Genomic DNA, 24020 nt, shown 5'->3' with positions numbered 1-24020 from the left:
AAGCAAACTCCCTGCTCAGCAGGGAGCCCGATGCGGGACTCGATCCTGGGACTCCAGGATCATGACCTGAGCCAAAGGCAGTCACTTACCAACTGAGCCACCCAGGCACCCTAGACAAAGTAGATTTTTTTAAATTTTAATTTATTTGTTAGATTTTATATAATGTGTGCTTTAAATTGAAGGTAGGATAATTAGAGTTACCTCAATTATCAATTCTCAATTATCTGAAGAATCATTTAATTCTTACAATTCTGTGAGATTGATTTTCCCCCTCTACTCTATAGTTGAGGCTTAACAAGGTTAAGTAATTTGTCTCAGGTCACCTAGTAAAAAATTACAGAATATGGACTGGAACCAGGTATGCTTATGATTTCCAAGGCCCCAAGCCAGTGAGAATCCCAAAGTTACATAGTGCAACAAAGGAAGAACCTTGTTATTGGTTCTTAATAAACTGTTTTGATCATATACCAATAATACTAACTCACTGTAGAAAAACAGATAAGCCAAAATAAATTGTTAATGTTTTGTGACATACTACCAGAGCAATACTTTTTAAAAAATCCCCTGGTTTTAGCAAGTAAAATTTCATTAAATAGTTTCAGCATACCTCTGATTAAGGATTACAATTCATGTTAACAGCAAACATACTTGTGACATGAAAAGAGTTAACAGTGAATTTCTTCCTTAGATGTTAAGAAATGATACCATTATGAAGGCTTCAAAAGAAAAACTTTCTCATAGATGAACTTTAAATTCCATATTTTTCTACCAGCTCTTTTGCTTTAGAAATATAGGCACTCATGGCATCTTCCTTCAACAGCCCTTTTTGGAGGTTCCATGCTTCCCATTTAACCTTGCCTTTTAAATCTAACATTCCTGGACACTCAATATTAATGTCTCCAACTACAGATTGTTTGTAGAGCCCATAGAGTTCGTTCAATTCTTCATCATCTGGTCTTGTTTTCAGCTTCCTCACATCTTCTGCAATCCTATCAAAATCAGCCTGCAAAGAAGACATGGTGACAGCACTCAACTACTGCCACACTCCTGAGGCGCTGGTCCCTGACAAAGTAGATTTTAAACAAAGGACTGTAACAAGAGATGAAAAAGTGTACAATATCATAATAAAGGGGACTATCCAACAAGAAGATCTAACAATTATAAATATTTATGCCCCCAATTTGGGAGCACCCAAATACATAAACAACTCATAACAAACATAAACTCATTGATAATAATACAGTAATAGTAGGAGACTTTAACACCCTACTTACATCAATGGACAGATTATCTAAGCAGAAAATCAACAAGGAAACAATGGCTTTGAATGACACACTGGATCAGATGGACTTAACCAATATATTCAGAACATTTCATCCTAAAGCAGAAGAATGCACATTCTTTTCAAGTGTGTATGGGACATTCTCCAGAATATATCACATACATTAATAAAAGAAAGGATAAAAATCATATGATCCTTTCAGTAGATGCAGGGAAAGGGTTTGACAAAGTAAAACATCCATTCATTATAAAAACCCTCAACGAAGTAGGGATAGATGGAACATACCTCAACATATGAAAGACCATATATGAAAAACCCACAGCTGATATCATCCTCAATGGGGAAAAACTAAGAGCTTTTCCTCTAAAGTCAGAAAAAAGACAGGGATGTACACTCTTATGATTTGTTTAACATAGCACTGAAGTCCCATCCTCAGCAATCACACAACAAAAAGAAATAAAAGGCATCCAAATAGGCAAAGAAGAGGTTAAACTTTCACTCTTTGCAGATGACATGATACTCTATGTCAGTCAGAGAAAGACAAATACCATAGAATTTCACTCATATGTGGAATTTAAGAAACAATCCAACCTAATAACTCCCTCAATCCTACCGTAAGTCACTGAGATTGGCTATCTCACCATAAATATTAATATTGGTACAACTATAAATTTATGGATTCCAATCACAGATGAGCTCTCAGCAAAGCAGGTTAATTTATTCAAGTGTCCCTGGGAAGATCTTTCTTCCATTCCCCACATGATCTATTCTTCGCAGTTCTCTACTCATTTCAGAGAATAGAAATCATCACAATTCTCTGTTCATCTCAGAAAATAGATGTCTTCAGGCAAAAACTGCAATTTCCTGTTTCTGACCTGCAAACTTATCTGTATCTATGTATAACCTTATTTCTTTTTTTAAAACTTTTTTAAATTTATTTTTAAAATTTTATTATGTTGTGTTAGTCACCATACAATACATCATTAGTTTTTGATGTGGTGATCCACAATTCATTGTTTTCATATAACACCCAGTGCTCCATGCAGTACGTGCCCTCCTTAACCCCCATCACCAGGCTAACTCATCCCCCCTCCCCCCTCCCCTCTAAAACGCTGTTTGTTTCTCAGAGTCCATAGTCTCTCCTGGTTCATCTTTCCCTCTGATTCCCCCCCCCTTCATTTTTCCTTTCCTTCTCCTAATGTCCTCCATGCTATTCCTTATGTTCCACAAATAAGTGAAACTGTAGGATAATTGACTTTCTCTACTTGGCTTATCATAATCTCCTCCAGTCCCATCCATGTTGATGTAAAAGTTGGGTATTCATCCTTTCTGATGGCTGAGTAATATTCCATTGTATACATGGATCACATCTTCTTTATCCATTCATCTGTTGAAGGGCATCTCAGCTCTTTCCACAGTTTGGCTATTGTGGACATTGCTGCTATGAACATTGGGGTGCATATGGCCCTTCTTTTCACTACATCTGTGTCTTTGGGGTAAATACCCAGGAGTGCAATTGCTGGGTCATAGGGTAGAGAAAAAGACTGAACCAATAAAAATAAGGTGTTTCAGTCTTTTTCTGTCCAAGATGAATGTTTCTGCCCATGCTCTGGGTTTTATTCTTTCTTATCTCCTCTGAAATCTTGCTTTAACTACTTTTTTCATTGACTATATTTTCAATTTATCCTCTATTTTCTGGCTGGTTAACTTTGACCTATAAATACTTTAAAGTCTCTGCACACCAAAAATACTAAGCCCTTGACCCTTCTATGCCCTCTTCTAGTTACTAGTCCATCTCCACTTTCCTTAACTATTAACCTTAAAAGGTCTTTTTTAATACTGACTATTTACATTCCCTCACCTTTCATTTGGTTTACATTTCCATCTAGTCTATCTTTGTACCCACTACTACATCAAACCTGCACCATCCATTTCCAATGAATCAGTCAGGGCCCCGGCAGGAAAGAGATGGCATCCTAAAATTTCATAATTTAATGATAATGCAATAAAGGGATTATTTATAAAGATGTGGGCTGGGTGTAAGGAAACAACTGTAGAATCCTAGGGCTAGAAACAGTGGGATCATTTTACCGCCCTCCAGCCTAAAGGAGCAAGAGAAGGAAGCAGCTCCTAAAACCTGGAAATGGAGAAAACTGTCTAGAGGTAGACACTGGGCAGAAGCTGTGACTTTCCATCATTTTTCTGTCATGGAAAAATCTGGTATATGCTGACCACAGGGAGGAAGTAAGGTGAATAAACATCACTCTCCTCCTTCCTTCAGATCTTCTGCAAAGGCTACCCAACATTTGAACCTAAATCAAAGTCCATTAATGAGGTTCATACACATCAGTTTCCCAGGCACAAATTAGAGTGCAGTGGAGAAGGGTGAAGGTGGTTCTGGAGAGGTCCACAGAAGATAGCACATCCATGTTTCCAGATCCAATGGCCACCTTGTAATTCTTAACTTATTTTAAAACTGCAACATTTGACACTGTGGTTTTCTCTGACCATTTTAAAATTCTCCCTTCCAATGATTTATGCATTTTTGTCCTTTAATATCTCTGACCTCCCTGATTATTCTTTGATTTTTTTGTCCTCTTCTCTTCCTTTCCCTTCCTACCTCTTACCTAGGGGTGTATTCCAGGATTTTGCCCTCAGCCTACTTGTCTAAAAATGTGGTCCTTGGTCTAATCCCAGTCACATCTAATATTTCAACCTATGTGCTGACAAATCCCAAATCTATTTCTCTAGGCCATATTTTTTCCCAGAGCAAGAACCTATTTTTAATTTTCAGTTGTCTAATTTCAATTTTTCAATTTTCAGCAATTTTCAATTATTCATTGGACATTGTTTTTCAGATGTCCTACAAGTAACTCCATTTCAACATGTCCAAAATATAACTTTCATGTTTACCCAAGTAAAGCTATTGCTTTACAAACCTACTCCTCTTCCTGTGTTCCCTATTTCAATCAATGAAAACAATTATTCCACTATCTGTTCCAGCCAGAAATCTGGATGATATCCTCGTCAATTCCATCTCCCTTACCCCACATATCCAAACAATTCTTAGGTCATTTCAGCACTACCAGTTTTAAAATTTCATATCTATTTTCTCATTTCTATCATACTGCTACTCTCTTACATTAAGTCCTTATTTCTCCCCTGGACTATTGCTGTAGTATTCTGATTTTCTTGACTTCAAAGGTCAGTCTCCATTTAGTGTGCTACAGAATTATCCTTTAAGAAGGTAAATATATTCATGAGATTCTCCTTTGAGAGCAAAATGGACAAGGTCTTTTCTGATTTGGCCATTGCCTATCAATATGACCTCATCACCATTCTCTATGCAGATGTTCAATAAATATTTGTGTAATAAATATAAAATCAACAGCATTCAGTTGCTTATAATAATTGTTACCATGTGTAGAGGAATTACTAGGTGTTAGACACTGTGCAAAATGCAAGGTGTGAGGCTTATTTCACTTAAACCTTATGACAATTCTGTGATCCACGCATTGTTTTCCCTGTTTTACAGATGAAGAAATGCAGCTCAATAAAGTTATGTGCCTAAAATAACAAGGCTGAGAATTGACAAAATTTGCAGTTTAATCCAGAGCTGTCTGAACCCAAGGCTTATATATCTGGCAGTATACACAGGGCTTTAGACCCAGAGCTTTGGAGGCAGATTACCTAAATTTTGTTCTCTGTTTAGAAACTTACTGATAGTTATGATGATTTAAAGAAACTATGTTGAACCCTTGCAAAAGTACTTGCCACTTCATTAGTATGCCAAAAATATTACCACTATTGTTACATACTAGGCTTTAAGTCTTTCTGGGACCTGAAAGAGTTAATTGATTTCTAAAGCCTCTGCATTGATTGGTTTTCTCCCATCACCTTCAAGAGCTTTTATGTAGGAAACTTGAACAAGAAATCGTGCTGATCCTCTGTTCTGTATGGATAGATGTTTTTGCGATTTGTCCCACATAACTGACCCCCCGGACCTGCAGGTACAAAGGCAGGCTAAGGAATACTTTTTGTGAGACTCCTGCTGTGTGAATAACCTTGGGAGTCTGGTTGTTTGAAATATATTATCTGGCCTCCAGGTCAGAACGGGCCCTTCTGTTCTGCACGCAAGAGCTATAAATCTTGTCTCATATCCCCTCCTGCTCCAGGCTGGCTAGTCCCCAAGAATGGAATCCAGGAAGGGAAGAAGGCACACATAACCCTGGCTCCTTGAAAATATAGAAACATGATAACATGGAAATGCAGCTCGCTCCAAACTGCATGTCGATGAACAAATGTTTAATTTCAAACCCTGTTATTTGCCCCTTTAAATATGGCCCTTATGGGGATGGTCAGTGGGAAGTCTCACCTGAAGGGAGAATGCTCCGCCCAGGCCTCTCAATTGGGACTCCAGCCTGACTGTCTCCAAGGGATTTCCCCAGCTGATGAGGTTGGATGTTGTAAGTACATACCCGATTTGATGCAACTTTGCCTTATTCTCATTTATTGCCTACTATTACCTTCATCTATGTGTAGATTCCTTTCCTCTTCTGTTTCTGTTAGGATTCTGTAATAATAATAGTTTTCTTTCCTTTTTGAAACTGAAACACAACTGTTGTGAATCTTTTGTTCAGAAGATCCTCATTCTGCATACAAGGCAGGTTTTGCCTGAAAAGGGACTGCAGTGTAGTCTCATTAGGAATTCAAGACCACATTCGCCTGCAGCCTCACAGTGAGAACTCATCTTTTTGAGCAATCGCTTTGCAAGACAACTTGAAAGCCTCAAGTCCAGGTATAGTTACTCATTTTGTAGGGTATGGGGGAATTGTTGCAATTTTTGCCTATCTGTTTATCTTTGAAGGAAAGGTAGAGAAACCAAACTGCCTTTATGAATGTTTGGAGAAAAGTATAACACATCAATATTAAATCAGTTTGTGGATGGTCCTGGCTTTATGCTAAACACACACACAGACATACACAGACACAGAGACACACAGACACACACACCCTTTCTTTCTCCTAGCCAACTTTCTGTATTTACAGCATGAATGAATCATCCAGCATCATGACTACCTACACAATAAAGAAACAGCAGTGGCCTGTGTCCCTTCCATCACTGCCAGAAATCCTTAACCCCAGTGCTCTCTGCCCGTGCCACCTGATGAGAGGGTCATTAAATGACCCTAGCATTTGCTTTATACTGCAAGTGCATTTTCCTTTTCAACATCTTGTCCCAAAGCCTCCTGAAAAGCAGCACACTTGTTTGTACTGATGAAATAAATTAACCATTCATACTCCTCCTTCTCTCTCTCTCTCTTTTTTTTTTTTTTTTTTGTTGTTTGTTTTTTTGCTTTGGCTTAAGAATTAAAATAGTCCTCTTTTCCCTAACAGTTTTTCACTAAAATCTACTCTGGACATAACTCATTTTTTAGATATTATTATTCCCTTTTATCCCTCTCTCCCTCTGTAAGCTCGCATAAAGCGGTTAAGGCAGTTAGTTCAAAAATATTTCTTGCTCCCTTCCATTGTGCCAGACACTGCACCAGGCATAGAGCATTCAGAAAGGAATTAGATCTATTCCCTGCCTTAAAGGAGCTTACACTTCAGGAAAACCAGTTACTGTCTCTTAGGTAGCTTAAAACCATGGGATCAGTGAAATTGGTCATCTTGAAGTCATTTAGAGATAGGTGCACCCAGAAGAGCACATTATCAGAATGCTTTACTTTTAATTCAGGAGATAAGCATCAACCCAATGCAAAAACAAAGTTTTCATAAATTGAATCAGTATCATTATAATAAGATAAACTAGAAATAGTCAAGGTTTTTGTTTGACTAGATTTTTTTTTTGAATAAACAATCAATTTTATCAGTCTCAGACCAGGAGTCCATGGGTCTTGAGGATTTCTGTGTACTTGTCAATTTTCTACATGTTCTTTTTGGACTGTTTCCATAACCTCACGAGTTGGTTTTTCTTCTAGTAATGGCTCTTGGCCTTCTCCTTCCTCTTCTCCTCCAGGGTGGCTATTACTGCCTGGTGCTTCCAGGCAACCTCATGAGCCAGGAGGCCCAGATAAGTAAACTTTTCTGTAGGTTTCAGATGCACAACCTTGAGGGCAGCAGGAACCACCATCCACTTTTTATTGTCATAGGGTGGAGGTATCCCAACAAACACCTTGAGGTGGTTCAGGGCAGCCTGGCCTTGCTTGGTCTTGTGGGGCAGCATGCCTTGCACTGTCTGCCAAAAGATGTGGCTGGGTGCTTGGAAGTTTAAACAATTCTTATCCCATGCCAGTGCAATGATTTCACTTATCTCAAAGAAGAGGGTGAAAGAGAATGATGTGTTAATACATATTGTGGTGTCCACCAGAAAATTTAGACCCAATTCAGTAGAAAGTTCATCTTTCTCCTATGATAAGAATGTGTTCCTTTGGGCGCCTGGGTGGCTCAGTTGGTTAAGCGACTGCCTTTGGCTCAGGTCATAATCCTGGAGTCCTGGGATCCAGTCCCACATTGGGCTCCCTGCTCAGCAGGGAGTCTGCTTCTCCCTCTGACCCTCCCCCCTCTCATGTGCTCTCTCTTTTTCTCATTCTCACTCTCTCAAATAAATAAATAAAATCTTTAAAAAAAAAAGAATGTGTTCCTTTTCTTACACACACACACACACACACACACATCTTTATGTTATAGATGGTTCAGAGTGATTCTCAGGTGAGAGTGAGATAGAGGTTGGATAGAGGTGCATGGGTACTCTACTCTTGCCCAATTCCCCATATAATCCAAAGCAGATATTTTTGTTTAAAGATAGCTTGTTGGTATGACTATGAGCCAAAGCAAAAGTCACTAGGTCATGAAGAAAATAAATTGAACAACCTCTACAACTGGCTCTTGATAAAAATATAAATTATGTCACAGTGACTCTTGACACAGCTTATCTTGTTATTTTTTTGAAAGGATAGGAAAATTTTATTTTATACATCATATTAGTCATACTGCCTGATTTTCAATAGCCTCTTATACCTTATTTTTAAAAATTTTTATTTAAACTCCATGTAGTGGGTGCCTGGGTGGCTCAGTCAGTTAAGCATCTGCCTTCAGTTCAGGTCATGATCCTAGGGTCCTGGGATCGAGTCCCACATCAGACTCCCTGCTCAGCGGGGAACCTGCTTCTCCTTCTCCCTCTATCCCTCCCTCCTGCTAGTGCTCTCTCTCTCTCTCTCACTCTCAAATAAATAAATTAAAAAAAATCTAGCTCCAGAGAATTTTAAAAAATAAAATAAATAAATAAATAAATAAATTCCATGTAGTTAACATACAGTGTCATATGAGTTTCAGGTGTACAATATAGTGATTCAACACTTCCAAAGAACACCTGGTGCTCATCACAAGTACACTCCTTAATCCCTATCACCTATTTAACCCATCCACCACCCACCTCTTAACTCTTAAAATATTTGTTAGACTTTTTATTTCTATTATCTCTTAGCTATTAAGTGCCTTCCTGCTACACTTACTGCTCTTCTATTCCAGAAAAAGAGAGCATCGTATATACTAATGATTACCAATAAAGAACTTCTATATATCAAGTACTCTTAGTATCCTCCTAGAAATAATTGGATTTCAAAAGAAGACTTTTGAGAGGGTATAATGTTCAACCCCGTATTTTTCATACCACATCATGCAGCTGGCCATTTTCTCCTTAAGTTAGTCCTGCAATCTTATTAGCTCTGGGTTCTGACCAACAGTTGTTTAGGAAGAAAATCTCTGGGCTGCTGGAGTAGAAAGCACTTACTGGACCCTAGTGAGCCAGGCTCAACTAGGATACAAATGAGTTGGTGAGTATACATCCCCCTTTCCTTTCTAATGCCTCATAGAAGCACACCATATATATGACGGTCACGCAGAATAAGGACCTGGCCACATCAGAGGAGTCTGAAACACAGACTCTGCTTTTCATCCCATTACATTTGGGATGACCATATCAAAACTCAAAGATCTATTGACATATAACTTACTGGCATTCAAACTTTCAAGTTTTTTTTTATTGAAATCTATGGTATTAAATATATATCTTGAATAATTAAATACAAACACGCACTCACACACAAACTTAAGGTTCCATAAAGGAATATTTACCATTCTTACCTGAGATATATGCCTATATCTTATATTTTTAAAATTTTATTTAAAAATTTAAAAGAATTGTTATGATCTACTAAATTGATTTACAATCTACTAATAACCTCAGCCCACATTTGTAAGAAACACTGACATTACTGATACACGGTAATTCCATTCCATCTAAGAACTACAAGTTTCCTTGATCTCTTTCTTGCTGGGTCATGAAGCCTACAGTGGACCTGCTCATTCCTTATCAAATATCCTGACTAGAAACTGGAGGTGCCTCCTTGACTACCTGACTTATTACTAGGGAATGAGAAGAACAAAAGTCTCTTAATTACAAGGCTAATTTTCACAGACCTACTCCACCCCACATTCTATAGCATTATAAGGACTATGATTCTAATTTTTTTTACAAATTGTCTCAGATAGTAAGAAAATACACACTTCAAAGCTGTTTTTTTTAAGTTTTTGAAGTATAACTTTTGTAAAATAAAATTGCCCTTTTTAAGTATACAGTGCAATGAGTTTTGATAAATGCATACAGTCGATGATACAATCAACATCCTACTCAAGAAACAGATTATTTCCATCATCCCAGAAAGTTTCCTTGTGCTCCATTGTAGTAAATTCATTCTATGAACGCCCAGGCTCTGGAAACTATGGATCTGTTTTTTGTCCCTATAATTTTGCCTTTTCTAGAATCTCATATAAATGGAATAATACAGTATGCAGTCTTTTGTTGTCTGGTTTTTGTCATTTAGCTTAATACTTTTAAGATTCATTTATGTTACTGCATGTTACTGCTGACATTGTATGGACATAACTCAGCTTTTTATCCATTAGTCATTTCCTATTAATGGACAGCTGGGCTGCTTCTATTATGTCGCTGTTATGAAGGTCTCACATAAGGTCTCAATATGGACATGTGTTTCTTTTTCTCTTTTGCAATTACCTAGATGTACAATGCCTGGATTATATGATAAGCATATGCTTAACAATTTAAGAAGCTGCCAAAGTGTTTATCACAGTGGATGTACAATTTTTTATTCCCACTAGCAATGAATTGGGGTTCTAAGCTTCTAGATTTCCTCCACTGTACAAAAACTTATTTATTTATTTATTTATCTATCTATTTATTTATTTATTTAGTACCAATAGTTTAATTTTGCTTTTGTTTTCCTTGCAAAGGGGTTATATCTAAAAAAATGTTTCTTTCTTTTAAAGATTTTTATTTATTTATTTGAGAGAGAGAGAATGAGAGATAGAGAGCACGAGAGGGAAGAGGGTCAGAGGGAGAAGCAGACTCCCTGCTGAGCAAGGAGCCCGATGTGGGACTCGATCCCAGGGCTCCAGGATCATGACCTGAGCTGAAGGCAGTCGCTTAACCAACTGAGACACCCAGGTGCCCTAGAAAAATGTTTCTACAGATGATGTCAAAGAGATTACTGCATGTGTTTTCTTCTAGAGTTTTAGGGTTTCAGGTCTTACATTTAGGTCTTTAATTCATTTTGAGTTTATTTTTGTATATGGTGTAGAAGTGGTCCAGTTTCATTCTTTTGCATTTAGCTGTCCAAATTTCCCAACATCATTTATTGAAAAGACTATCTTTTTCCCATTGTATATTCGTGTCTACTTTGTCATAGACTAATTAACCATATAATTGTGGGTTTGTTTCTGGGATCTCTATTTTGTTCCTTTGATCTATCATCTATTTTTGTGCCAGGACCATACTGTTTTGATTAAAACAGTTTTGTAGTATATCTTGAAATCTGTGATTGTGATACCTTCAGCTTTGTTCTCTTCCAAGATTACTTTCTTTATTTGGGGTCTTTTTTGGTTCCATACAAATTTTGGCATTATTTGTTCTAGTTCTGAGAAAACTGTCACTGGTATTTTAATAGGGATTGCAATGACTCTGTAGATTGCTTTGAGTGGTATGGACATTTTACCAATATTGGTTTTCCCAATGAATCAGCATGGAATATCTTTCCATTTGTTTGTGTCATCTTCAATTTCTTTCATCAGTGTTTTATAAATTTTGGAGTTCAGATCCATCACCTTTTTGGTTATTCATTCGTAGGTATTATATTATTTTTGGTGCAATTGGAAATGGGGTTGATTTCTTAATTTCTCTTTCTGCTACTTCATTATTAGTGAATATAAATACAAAATATTTCTGTACATTGATTTTGTATCATGTGACAATACTGAATTCATTGATCAGTTCTAGTAGTTTGGTGGAATCCTTAGTTTTTTGTTTTTTGTTTTTTTATAGTACCATGGTATCTGCAAATTGTGAAACTTTTACTTCTTCCTTACCAATTTGGGTGCCTTTAATTTCTTTTTCTTTTCTCATTGCTGTGGCTAGCACCCCCAGTGCTATGTTGAAAAAAATTGTGAGACTGGACATCTCTGTCTTGTTCCTGATCTTAGAGGAAAAGCTCTCAGTTTTCCACCATTGAATATGATGTTAGCTGTGAGTTTTTCATATATGGCCTTTATTATGTTGAGGTATGCTCCCTCTAAACCTAGTTTGTTGTGAGTTTTTATCATGAATGGATGTTGTACTTTGTCAAAAGTATTTTATGCATCTATTGAAATGGTCATATTGGCTTTATCCTTTCTTTTTTAATGAGATATATCACATTGATTGATTTGCTAATAACGAACCACCCTTGCATCCCTGGAATATATCCAACTTGATTGGAGTGAATGATTTTTGTAATGTATTGTTGGATTCAGTTTGCTAATATTCTGTTGAGGATTTTTGCATCTATGTTCATCAGAGATATTGCCCTGTAGTTCTCTCTTTCTCTCTCTCTCTCTCTCCCTCTCTCTCTCTCTTTTTTTTTTTTTTTTGTAGTGTCTTTATCTGGTTTGGTAGCAGGGTAATGGTGGCCTTGTAGAATCAATTCAGAAAATTTCCTTCCTCTTCTATCGTTTGGACTATATTGAGAACAGGTATTAACTCTTCCTTAAATATTTGGTAGAATTCATCTGTGAAGCCATCTGGCCCTGGATTTTTGTTTGTTGGGAGTTTTTGATTACTGATTTGATTTCATTGCTAATAATTAGTCTAGTCAAACTATTTATATCTTCCTGAATCAGTTTTGGAATGTTATGTATTTCTAGGAATTTATCCGTTTCTTCTAGGTTGTCAATTTTTTGGCATATAATTATTCCTAATATTCTATTTTGCCCCTTTGTATTTCTGTGGTGTTGGTTGTTATTTCTCCTCTTTCATTTCTGGTTTTATTTATTTGGGTCCTTTTTGGTTACTTTTTTTTTGATGAGTCTGGCTAAGGGTTATAAATTTGTTTGATGTTTTCAAAGAACCAACTGCTGGTTTCATTGATCTGTTATATTGTCTTTTTAGTCTCTATTTCATTTATTTCTGTTCTAATCTTTATTATTTCCCTTCTTCTGCTGGCTTAAGTCTTCATTCATTTGTTGTTCTTTTCCTAGCTCCTTTAGGTGTAAGGTTAGGCTGTTTATTTGATATTTTTCTTGCTTCTTGAGGTAGGCCTGTATGGCTATAATCTTTCCTCTTAGAACAGCTTTTTCTGCATTGCCAAGATTTTGCACCATTTTATTTCCATTTTCATTTGTCTCCATTTTTAAAAAATTTCCTTGTTGACTCATTCATTGTTTAGTAGCATGTTTTTTAACCTCCATGTATTTGTGTTCTTTCCAGATACTTTCTTGTGATTGATTTATGGTTTCATATTGTTGTGGTCAGAAAAGATGCATGATATCATTTCATTTTTTTTTTAATTTGTTGAGACTTGTTTGTGGCCTAACATGTGGTCTATTCTGGAGAATGTTCCATGTGCACCTAAAAAGAATGTACTTTCTGCTGTTCCAAGTGGAATGTTCTGAATATATCTGTTAGATTTCTGGTCCAACGTGTCAATCAAAGCCATTGTTTCCTTGTTGATTCTGTGTCTGGATGATTTGTCCATTGATGTAAATGGGTGTTAAAGTTCCCTACAATTTTTTTATTAATTTTATTTTATTATTAACAGTTTCTTCAAGTTATTTTAATAGTTGCTTTATGTATTTGGGTACTCCCATGTTGGGTGCATAAATATTTACAATTGTTATATATTCATGTTGGACTGTTCCCTTTATCACTATGTAGTGTTCTTCTTTGTCCCTTATTACAGTCTCTGTTTTAAAGTTCATTTTGTCAGATATAATTATTGCCACCCCAACTTTATTTTGGCTTTCATTTGCATGGTAAATGTTTTTCTATCCCTTCACTTTCAATCTGCATGTCTCTTTAGGTCTGAAGTGAGTCTATTGTAAGCAGCATATAGATGGGTCCTGCTGTTTTATCCATTCAATAACCTTCTGTATTTTGATTGGAGCACTTTGTCCATTTACATTGAAAGTGATTATTGATAACTATGTGCTTATTGCCATTTTGTTACTTGTTTTCTTTCTTTCTTTTTTTTTTTTTAGTTCTTCTCTGTTCTTTCTCTTCCCCTCTTCCCTTGAGATTTAATGGCTTTATTTAGTGATGCACTTAGGTCCTGTTTTATTCATTTTTTTGTGGATATATTACAGGTTTTTGATTTGTGGTTACCAATAGGTTCATATATAACATTCTATGCATATAGCAGTCTATATTAAGTTGTTGTCTTTTTTTTTTCTTTTTGCTGTTCTGCTTGGTTGCTTTCATTACCCTGTCTTCCACCTTGCTGATCCATTCTTCTTACTCTAGTCTACTATTTATTCCCTCTAGTGTATTTTTATTTTCAGTTATTTAGTTCTTCATCTCTGATTGGTTCTTTTTTAATATTTTCTATATGTTTGTTGAATGTCTCACTGAGATCCTCCACTCTTTTCTTAAGTCCATTAAATATCTTTATGATCATTATTTGGAATTTTCTATCAGGTATACTTCTTATTGTTTAGCCCTTTTGCTACGATTTTGTCCTATTCTTTTATTTGGAACATCTTTCTCCGTCTCCTCATTTTGTCTAAATCTCTTTTTTATTTCTATGTATTCAGAAAATCAGCTATTTTTCTTGATCTTAAAGTAGTGGCCTTATGAAGAGGAGGTCCTGTGGTGCTTTGTAGTACGATGCCTCCTGTTCACCACAACCTGGTGCTTCAGGAATGTCTCCTATGTGTTTTGTATACATCTTATGTTTGTGGCTGAACCATATTTGCTTTCAGACCAGTTGGCTAAAATGGTCCTTTTTTTACTTTTGTGGGCAGAGTTTGGTCCCTGTGCTGTTAAGGGGCCATTCTGGGCCTCCTTGGTCTTATAGTTGGGTCAGACTAGATGCCTGTCCTTAGCCCATTTGCTGGGGCTGTGGTTGCAACATATTACAGGGTGCTTTGCCTGCATTGTCCCCTGAGAGGCTTTCATTGATGGTCAGAGACTAATTCAGAGCAGATGTCTGCCTCCTGTTTGTCTGTTGTAGTTGCAGTGACCCCAAACTATAGGGATCTCTCCTTGTGCTGTCCTCTATAATATTTTTGTTGGTGGGCAGGACTGGCAGCCAGAGCAGATGTCTGCCCCCAGCCCCATGCTTGGATGTAGTGGAACTGTTATATGTGGTTATCTTCCCTTCCCTATAAGGCAGGAATCTCTTTGGAGTGGTGCTTGTCACTGTTGGGGCCACTTGCAGAGTAAAATGTGCCAGGCACCACTTTGGTGGGACTCCTGCCAAGTGGGGCAGGTTAGATGGGGCAGTCCACAGGCGAATGCAGGGGTAGGGTGTGCAGTGTTATCAAGGGATGTGCTAGTCCCTACTGTGGTGCTTGCAAGATTAGGCCTGGCTGGAGCTGCTCTGGAGAGAGTGTTGGGTAATGGAGCAGGCTGGATAGGGCAAGTCCACAGGAGAACATGGGGGTGGGGAACACAGTGATAGCAATCTATGTTGAGAGTGTTCCTGGTGGTTTCCACAGGTGTCTGGCTATCTAGTCTGAAGGGGGAATGGAATGGCAGCAGCCACATTTTTTGTTCTTGGAGAAGTCTCTCAAAGATTCCTACCCTTCTTATGTACATTCTCAGATTAGTAAATAAATCTTTTGTATACCCCAGGAACTTTTCAAACTGCTGCTTCTATGCTGTATCTTGGTGGGGTTGTTTTTTATGCTGGCTCCTTAAGGGCAAGGACTTAGTTTCCAGTCATCCTCTAGCTCTCCCAGAGCTGAGACACTGATTTTAATGTCCCCAGTGTTAAGCCCCACAGAGTGTAAAAAACTCACTAGGGTAAGCCCCTCTGGTTTTCAAAGCCAAACATCATGAGAACTCACAGGTCCCCCTGTCTGGGGTGCATGTGTAGGGTCTATTCCTTTCCCTTCTCTGTATTTGTGGTGTCTCTCCCATTTGTGATTAGCCTCACTGGTTAGTTTGGTTCTAGACCAGGACTCTGCCCTTCCTAACATTTTTGGTGTGGCTTCCTCTCTACGATTAACTGTGGAGTCTGTTCTGCCAGTGTTCCATTCATTTTCTGGGTTAGTGACACTCATGTGGCTATTATCTAGGTGTATCCATGGGATTAGGTGATTTTAGGATCCTCCTACTTGGCCATCTTCCCAGGGCCCATTAATCCCTTTATAATTGCAGCCTGGTTATCTTTTCTACAGACAAAGGCTTATACAAGTCTGTGAAATTATCCACACAGGCCAGTACATATTTGTGCCCTTTTGATACTGGCAATGGGCCTATGTAATGTTTTCCAGCAGGAAAGAGAGTATGTTTGTAGTCTGCCCAATATGTCCTAAGGTGTGGTGCAATGGGCATTGCCTGAGGTGGCACTGTGGGCAGTCCTTGTCAGTGCTTGTAGATTGGAATATTTTATTTTATTTCATTTTTATTATTTTTATTTTTTTCAAAGATTTATTTATTTATTTTAGATGGGGGAGGGGCAGAGAGAGAGGGAGAGAGAGAATCTCAAGCAGATTTCCCACTGAGCATGGAGACTGACATGGGGCTCGACATGACCTGAGCTGAAATCAAGAGTTGGATGCTTAACTGACTGAGCCACCCAGGCACCCTATTTTTAAATTTTTTTTAGATCAGAATATTTTAAAGGATGATGTCATCTTTTTATTATTTTCCAAGTAGTTTTGGGACATTGGTGTCCTGATTTACAGTGGACCCATATTGCTACATCAGAGAAGCACATCAGAAGGGCTCATGCCTGGGCTAGAGATCCTGCCTCATGATTGCCTGGTATATTGATGTGGAGTTGAGTAGACACATGCCAGAATCAGATGCCTGCAACCCTTAGTACATACTACCCAAATATCTTCCCATAGTTCCACTCCCCACAGGGGTCTACTTAATATAGCCAAGCCTTCTTTGTGCCATTGGCGCATCCATGTTGTTAACCCTTTCTACACTGCCCAGCTGTCAGTGACCAAATCAATGGGCATGGGTTCTTGCATCAACAAAATCCATACTGCTGTCAATTCTGCCTACTCAAACCAAAGTACATCAGAATCCAGTTGGATAGCAGAGGAATACTGAATAGGTGGGTTTTCCTTGCAACTGCCATCAATGTACCATGCGTCTGCTAGAGGTTAGACTACCTCTTTATTTGGGGGAAGGGAGACATAATGTTGGCAACTTCTGGGAGTTGAGCTGGGTCAACATAGGTGACTTGTCCTTGTAATGGGTGTAGTTCATGAGATAGAAGGCTGACATTGTAAATGGTCCTCTGCTGTAGGTAAGCATGCCATTTGTATAACATGCTTATCTGGGCACAGACACTCTTCGGCTTGCTATATACATCCTTAATCCATCCTCCTACCCAGCAGAGTGGTTCATATCATCACAGGCAGGTCATCAGTACTTCCATCTGTTGCAGTGCAAGATACGCAGCAAATAGTTGTTTCTGAATTGGACTATACCTGGCTCCTGTTCTCTTCCATAATTGAGACCAGAGTCCTAATGAGATTTATTTTCAATTTTGTCATTGCCACAACTCCCAGCCAAACCTTTCTAGATATAAACTTATATCTAATTCACAACTTATATCTGGCATTAATATCCCCAGGGCCTGGGGGTATTAATGTTTTACTACCATTTTTACTGTTTTACTACCATTTTTAACATTGGGGTTAGCATCCCAATCCCATTGACTTCTCTTTTTTAACCAAGGCATATAAAGGTCTTAATATCTGTGCTAGAAGGGGAATAAAAGTTCTCTAATAACCCAATAAATCAAAAACCTGTAATTCCTTTACCATTTCAGGGATTAGGGAAGGCTTGCATTTTAGCAATGACTGTCTCTGGGAATACTTCTGTTTTATCTGACCAGATGATGCCCTGGAACTTTACTGATTGACCCGATGCTTGGATCTTGCTAGTGTTTACCTCCGATCCTTCTGTCTTAAAGTAGGCCTGTAAAGACATGGCTGCTTGAGACAGGGAGGATAAATCATCACAGGTTAACATAACATCATCTATATAATGATAAAGCACCATTTCTTCTTGCAGTACCCATTTTTTTCAAATCTCTGGCTACCATTCTGTGAAAAATTGTGGGATTATGGACATACCCTTAGGACAATGCCTGGAAGGTCCATTGTCTCCCATTCCATGTAAAGGCAGATTGGTCTTCGGATTCAAGTCCTAATGGAATGCTGAAAAAGGCATTAGATAGGTGCAGTACATAATGGTATGTCTTAAAGGATGTCCTTATTTTTTCTAACAATAAGGCCATATTAAGCACCCCCTGGGGCTTTATACTATATTATATTATATTATATTATATTATATTATATTATATTATATATATTATTATAGTATAGTATAATATTATTAGAGGAAAATAATTCTTTCTCTGGGTCTCTAAAATGCTGGGTGTAAATAATATGTTTCATCCCAAATTCACATTATAATTTCTTGTAGTTCTTCCCTAGAGATTCAGCATAATGAAAGGGAAGGAACATCCCCTTTGTTAGGCCAGGTTATCTTAATGTTAGCATTTATCCAGTCAATCAAATTAGCTGAGCACCTGAGATTCTTGCCCATGCCTGTGGCACATAATCTCAGCTGCAAGGCAGATTGAGAAGTGACTGAGGCCATTTATGACATCTCAAACCCATATATCATAATACCATCTCTCCCAGTATCCCATAGTTGCAACACCCAAGCTGTCACTACCTCTCAGCCCCCCTGCTCAAAGTGGCTAGCCAGCTCCACCAATTCAGTGACAGAACATTCCCTCATAGTCATCTTTTGAACAGGGGGAACTTCCTCTTGGCCATCTCTTGGCTCCCAGGTGGCCTTGGTTTATGTCTGAATCAAAGGGTGTGCCTGCAAATAATTTTCCTCCTATTTGATAATGTCCTCCTCATTAGAGGAGTCATTATTCCAGGGATCCTATGCCTCAGGGATCCAACTCTCCTGAGATACAGTAGTTTTCATTTCAATGTGAGGCAGTTCACACCAATGCATCCCTGCTATCCCACATGACACAATCTCCAAGCATTCATCCCTGGTCTGTCCCAACTCTCTCCTTACTCATAATTCCCTTTCCATGGTGTCTCATAATGCTTAGAATCAATGGCCAAGCTATTGCCATAATAGCGTGTTCACTTTCCCTTCTCCATTTTGCCCCCACCTTTTTGGATAGGATAGCTAACAAATCCTTGGGTGTTTTCAGGGTATCCCCCTAATCATGCACTGGTCCAAAATGCTCAAAGGACCTGGCCAAACCTCCCCACAACAGTGGTGGCTAGCCAGTTTGGGATTTCCCCCATGGACAACAGGCTTTCGACCAGCATGCCCAATAGGCTTTCACCTGGCACAGACAATGGGTTTTCCTTCAGCACAGCCCCTTTACCTTTGCTTGTTTAATTTTTGGTCTCCTGGCAGGCTCACCAATTGTTAGAAGGTGGAAGAGAGTTAATAATGTACCCTCCAGACTGAGAAGGCTCTTTAAGACTGAAAAATGAAGAAAGCCACTCCCATACCATTTACACAGTTTGATTCAGGATAACTTACTGACGGGATGGCTCTGACAGTAAGACAGATGATCCAGGTGGTACCCAGCCATTCTCTGACCCATTCCCTGCCAAGTCTGGACCTTAAACCCCAGCTTTTTTTGGAGTGAGGGGCATGGTGGTGCTGTCACAGGGTAGTTGTCTAAAGTGGTGCCATCTATACACCAGAGGCTGTCTAGTAGTTATATAAAGTGGGGCTTTCTGTGTGCCAGTTATCTCTATTAGTTATCTGAAGTTGGGCCTTCTGTATGTCCATCATCTCTACTAGTTATCTAAAGTGGGGCTTTTTAGGGATTAGAACAAGCCTTTGTGCATTCCAGTCAAGGCATACATTAACCTCCATGGGGCCTGAAACACATATCCGTAAAGGAGGTCATTGCACGGCCATGAGCAAGATGGAGGGCCAAAGATGGAGTCAGTGTTGTCAGCACTCCTACAATGAGATATAAAACAAACCTAGAGAAAGCTGGAGTTCAACAGAGTAAATAACTTGTGCATGTATGCACGTGAGTGTGTGTGTGCGTGTGTGTGTGTGTGTGTGTGTGTGTGTGTGCAGACTATCAAGGACAAGGAAAGAAGACAATTTAAATAAAAGCCCACAGGTTTATGCTAAGAGGAAATGGTCTAAAGAACAGAATGTCAGGAGGGGAAATTCAAAGAACAGAGCTTGGATTGAATAATCCATTAACTCCCCTATTATTATCAAGGTAAAAGGTAATATTTAAGTAAAGGTATGTGGAAAAAAATCATTAAGAATGCCCCTCTTACTTTATCTAGATGTAACTGTGAAGTATTCCAACATATAGAAGGTTAAATCTAGAAGCAAACCACAATACAGTGGAGAGTGAGTAAACACTTGGGACTTCTTATCCAAAAGAAAAATATAATTTTAGAGAATGTCTTCTAACTTTTCACCTGCATTTCAGAAATTATGCAATAGGCTCAGATAGAAAAATAATTTGCGAAAGACAACAGTGGCACAACTGGGATTCTCCAAGGCTGAGGTAGTGGCTTTGGTTGCAGGGTCAATGGTATAATGGAGACAATCCTAGTTATTGGGTTAACAGTTCACACAAAGAATTTGCCATTCTATTCTCATTGTAAAAGAAAACTGCCACTGTTTCTAATGAGTGTTTTAGGAACATCTCTGGTATTGAGTTTTTAGGTAATAATGTTCCTTGACATGACAAAGAAGCACTAGTGCTCTGGTTAAGAGCCCATTTCCTGGAGACAGGTGGTCTAGATTTGAATCCTGGTTCCAAACCATCTGTGACTACTTGAGCAAGTTACTTAACCTCTCTCTGCCTCAGTGTCCTGATCTGTAGAATGAGAAGGTTAATAATAGTATCTGAATCACTAGGTTATTAGGAGTATTAAATATAAAAACTGAATAGTATCTAGCACATAATAATCACTGTGCTCATTATTATTAATTACTGCAGCCAGCAACAATAACAAGCAGGAAGTTAAGTCTGATTATCAGTCTTTAGGGCAGAGGCTGTTGCTATAGCAGATTCATCTGGCACATAAGAGACAATGTACAGTCAGCAGGACCTATCCTCCACCTCAGTAATGACCTTTTGGAGCTTTGCAGGTAACTTAAAGAAAAAGACTCTTGGCAAACAGAATGTTAAAATATTTTCTTGATTTCATAGTGTCTTCAGTGCCATAGACTGTGAGGCAAAGTCCTAATTTAAGTCTAATAGAAAGAAGTTGCTATGGCCAATGTCAAAGAACTACTGTCTATGTTCTCTAGAATTTTTATGTTTTCAGGTCTCACATTTAGGCCTATAATCCGTTTTGAATTTATTTTTTGTGTATGGTATAAGAAAGTGGTTCAGTTTCATTCTTTTTCATGTTGCTGTCCAGTTTTCCCAACACCATTTGTTGAAGAGAATTTCTTTTTTTCCATTGGATATTCTTTCCTGCACTGTCAAAGATTAATTGACCATATAGTTGTGGGTTCATTTCTGAGTTTTCTATTCTGTTCCATTGATATGTGTTGATTTTTATGCCAGTATCATACTGTCTTGATCACTACAGATTTGTAATATAACTTGAAGTCCAGAATTGTGATGCCTCCAGCTTTTCTTTGCTTTTTCAGGATTGCTTTGGCTATTCGGGGTCTTTTGAGGTTCCATACAAATTTTAGGATTATTTGTGCTAAGTCTGTGCAAAATGCTGGTGGTATTTTGATAGGAATTGCATTAAATGTGTAGATTGCTTTGGGTGGTATAGACACTTTAACAATATTTGGTCTTCCAATCCATGAGAATGGGATATCTTTCCGTTTCTTTGTGTCCTCTTCAATTTCTTTCATCAGTGTTTTATAGTTTTTGGAGTATTGGTCTTTCACATCTTTGGCTAGGTTTATTCCTAGGTACATTATGATTTTTTGGTGTAATTGTAAATGGGACTAATTCCTTAATTTCTCTTTCTGATGCTTCATTATTGATGTGGAGAAATGCAACACATTTCCGTGCATTGATTTTGTGTCCTGTGAATTTACTGAATTGGTGTATCATTTCTAGCATTTTTTTGGTGGATTCTTAATGGATTTTCTATATAGAGTACCATGTCATCTGCAAATAGTGAAAGTTTTGCTTCTTCTTTCCTAATTTGGATGACTTTTATTTCTTTTTGTTGTGTTATTGCTGTGTCTAGGACTTCCAGTACTATGTTGTAACAGTAATGAGAGTGCACATCCTTGTCTTGTTCCTGACCTTACAGGAAAAGTTCTCAGTTTTTCCCTACTGAGGATGATATTACCTGTGGGTTTTTCATATATGGTCTTTATTATCTTGAGGTATATTCCATCTATCCCTACTTTGTTGAAGGTTTTTAACAAGACTGGATATTGTACTTTGTCAAATGCTTTTTCTGCATCTACTGAAGGGAGCATATGGTTCCTATCCTTTCCTTTATTAATGCAGTGTATCACATTAATTTATTTGCAAATATTGAACCACCCTTTCAACCCAGGAATAAAGTCCACTTTATAATTGTAAATGATCCTTTTACTGTGCTGTTAGATTTAGTTTGCTAGTATTTTATTGAGAATTTTTGCATCCATGTTCATCAGGGATATTAGCCTATAGTTATCTTTTTTTAGTGGAGTCTTTATCTGCTTTTGGTTTCAGGATAACACTGGCCTCATAGGATGAATTTGGAAGTTTTCTTCCTTTTCCACTTTTTGGATTGTTTGAGAAAAATAAGCATTAACTCTTCTTTAAATGTTTGGTAAAATTCACCTATGAAGCCATCTGACCTTGGACTTTTTTTTTTTCTGGTTATCAATCTATTCAAGTTTTTGATTTTTTTTCCTCTTTCAGTTTTGGTATTTATATGTTTCTAGGATTCATCCATTTCTTCCAGGTTGTCCAATATGTTGTCATATAGTTTTTAATACTATTATAATTGTTTGTGTTTCTGTGGTGGTTGTTATTTCTCTTCTTTCATTTGTGATTTTATTTTTATGGGTCCTGTCTCTTTTCTTTTTGTTAAGTATGGCTAGGGGTTTATCAATTTTATTAATTTTCTCAAAGAACAAGTTCCTGGTGTCATTGATCTGTTCTACTGCTATTTTAGTTTTGATAGAATTTATTTCTGCTCTAATCTTTCTTATTATCTTCTTTCTACTGGCTCTAGGCTTCATTTATTATTCTTTCTGTAGCTCCTTTTTGTGTAATGTTAGGTAGTTTATTTGAGATTTTTCTAGCTAGTTACGAGGCCTATATTGTTATGCATTTCCCTTTTAAGATCCATTTTGCTGCATCCTAAATGTTTTGGACCATTGTATTTTCATTTCTTCTTTGATTTCCCAGGTGATCCATTCATTGTTTAGTAGTATATTGTTTAACCTCCATGTATTTGTGGTCTTTCCATTTTTTTTAAATTTCTGGTTGACTTCAAGCTTCATAGCACTGTGGTCTGAAAATATGCATGGTATGATATCAGTCTTTTTGTATTTGTTGAGACCTGATTTGTGACTCAGTGTGTGATCTATTCTGGATACTGTACCATGTGCACATGAGAAGAATGTGTACTCTGCTGCTTTAGGATGGAATGTTTTGAATATATCTGTTAATTCCTTCTGGTCCACTGTGTCATTCAAAGCCATTATTTCCCTGTTGATTTTCTGTATAGATTACCTGTTCATTGTTGTAAGTGGGGTGTTAAAGTAGCCTACTATTATTGTCAATTAGTTCCTTCATATTTGTCATTGTTTTATAAATTTGGGTGCTCCATGTTGGGTGCATAAATATTTACAGTTGTTAGATCTTATTGGTTAGTCCCCTTTATTATGATATAATGACCTTCTTCAGCTCTTGTTAGTCTCTGGTTGAAAATCTAGTTTGTGTGATATAAGTATTGCTATGTGGATTTTCTTTTGATGTGCATTTGCATGATAGATGTTTCTCCATCCCCTCACTTTCAATCGGCAGGTGTCTTCAGGTCTGAAATGAGTCTCTTGTAGGCAACATATAGATGGGTCTTGTTTTCCTATCCATTCAACCTATGTCATTTGATTGGAGCCTTTAGTCCATTTACATTCAGAGTAATTATTGATAAATATGTATTTAGTATTTAGTGCCATTTTATTATTTGTTTTGTTGTTGTTGTTGTTAAAGATTTT

General features: G+C 37.7%; 2 pseudogenes; both read right to left on the bottom strand.

The window, feature by feature from the left end:
* Window positions 1–569: 569 nt before the first annotated feature.
* On the bottom strand, window positions 570–1026 carry LOC112821756 (acyl-CoA-binding domain-containing protein 7 pseudogene; annotated as a pseudogene).
* A 6134-nt stretch (window positions 1027–7160) lies between these two features.
* LOC112821865 (putative ribosomal protein uL13-like) lies at window positions 7161–17861 on the bottom strand (annotated as a pseudogene).
* Window positions 17862–24020: the final 6159 nt, after the last annotated feature.

Source organism: Callorhinus ursinus, unplaced genomic scaffold, assembly GCF_003265705.2.
Source record: "Callorhinus ursinus isolate GAN/ISIS: 27379988/994484 unplaced genomic scaffold, GSC_fseal_2.0 scaffold67, whole genome shotgun sequence".
Lineage (NCBI taxonomy): Eukaryota > Metazoa > Chordata > Mammalia > Carnivora > Otariidae > Callorhinus > Callorhinus ursinus.
This window is presented reverse-complemented; position numbering and strand designations above follow the sequence as displayed.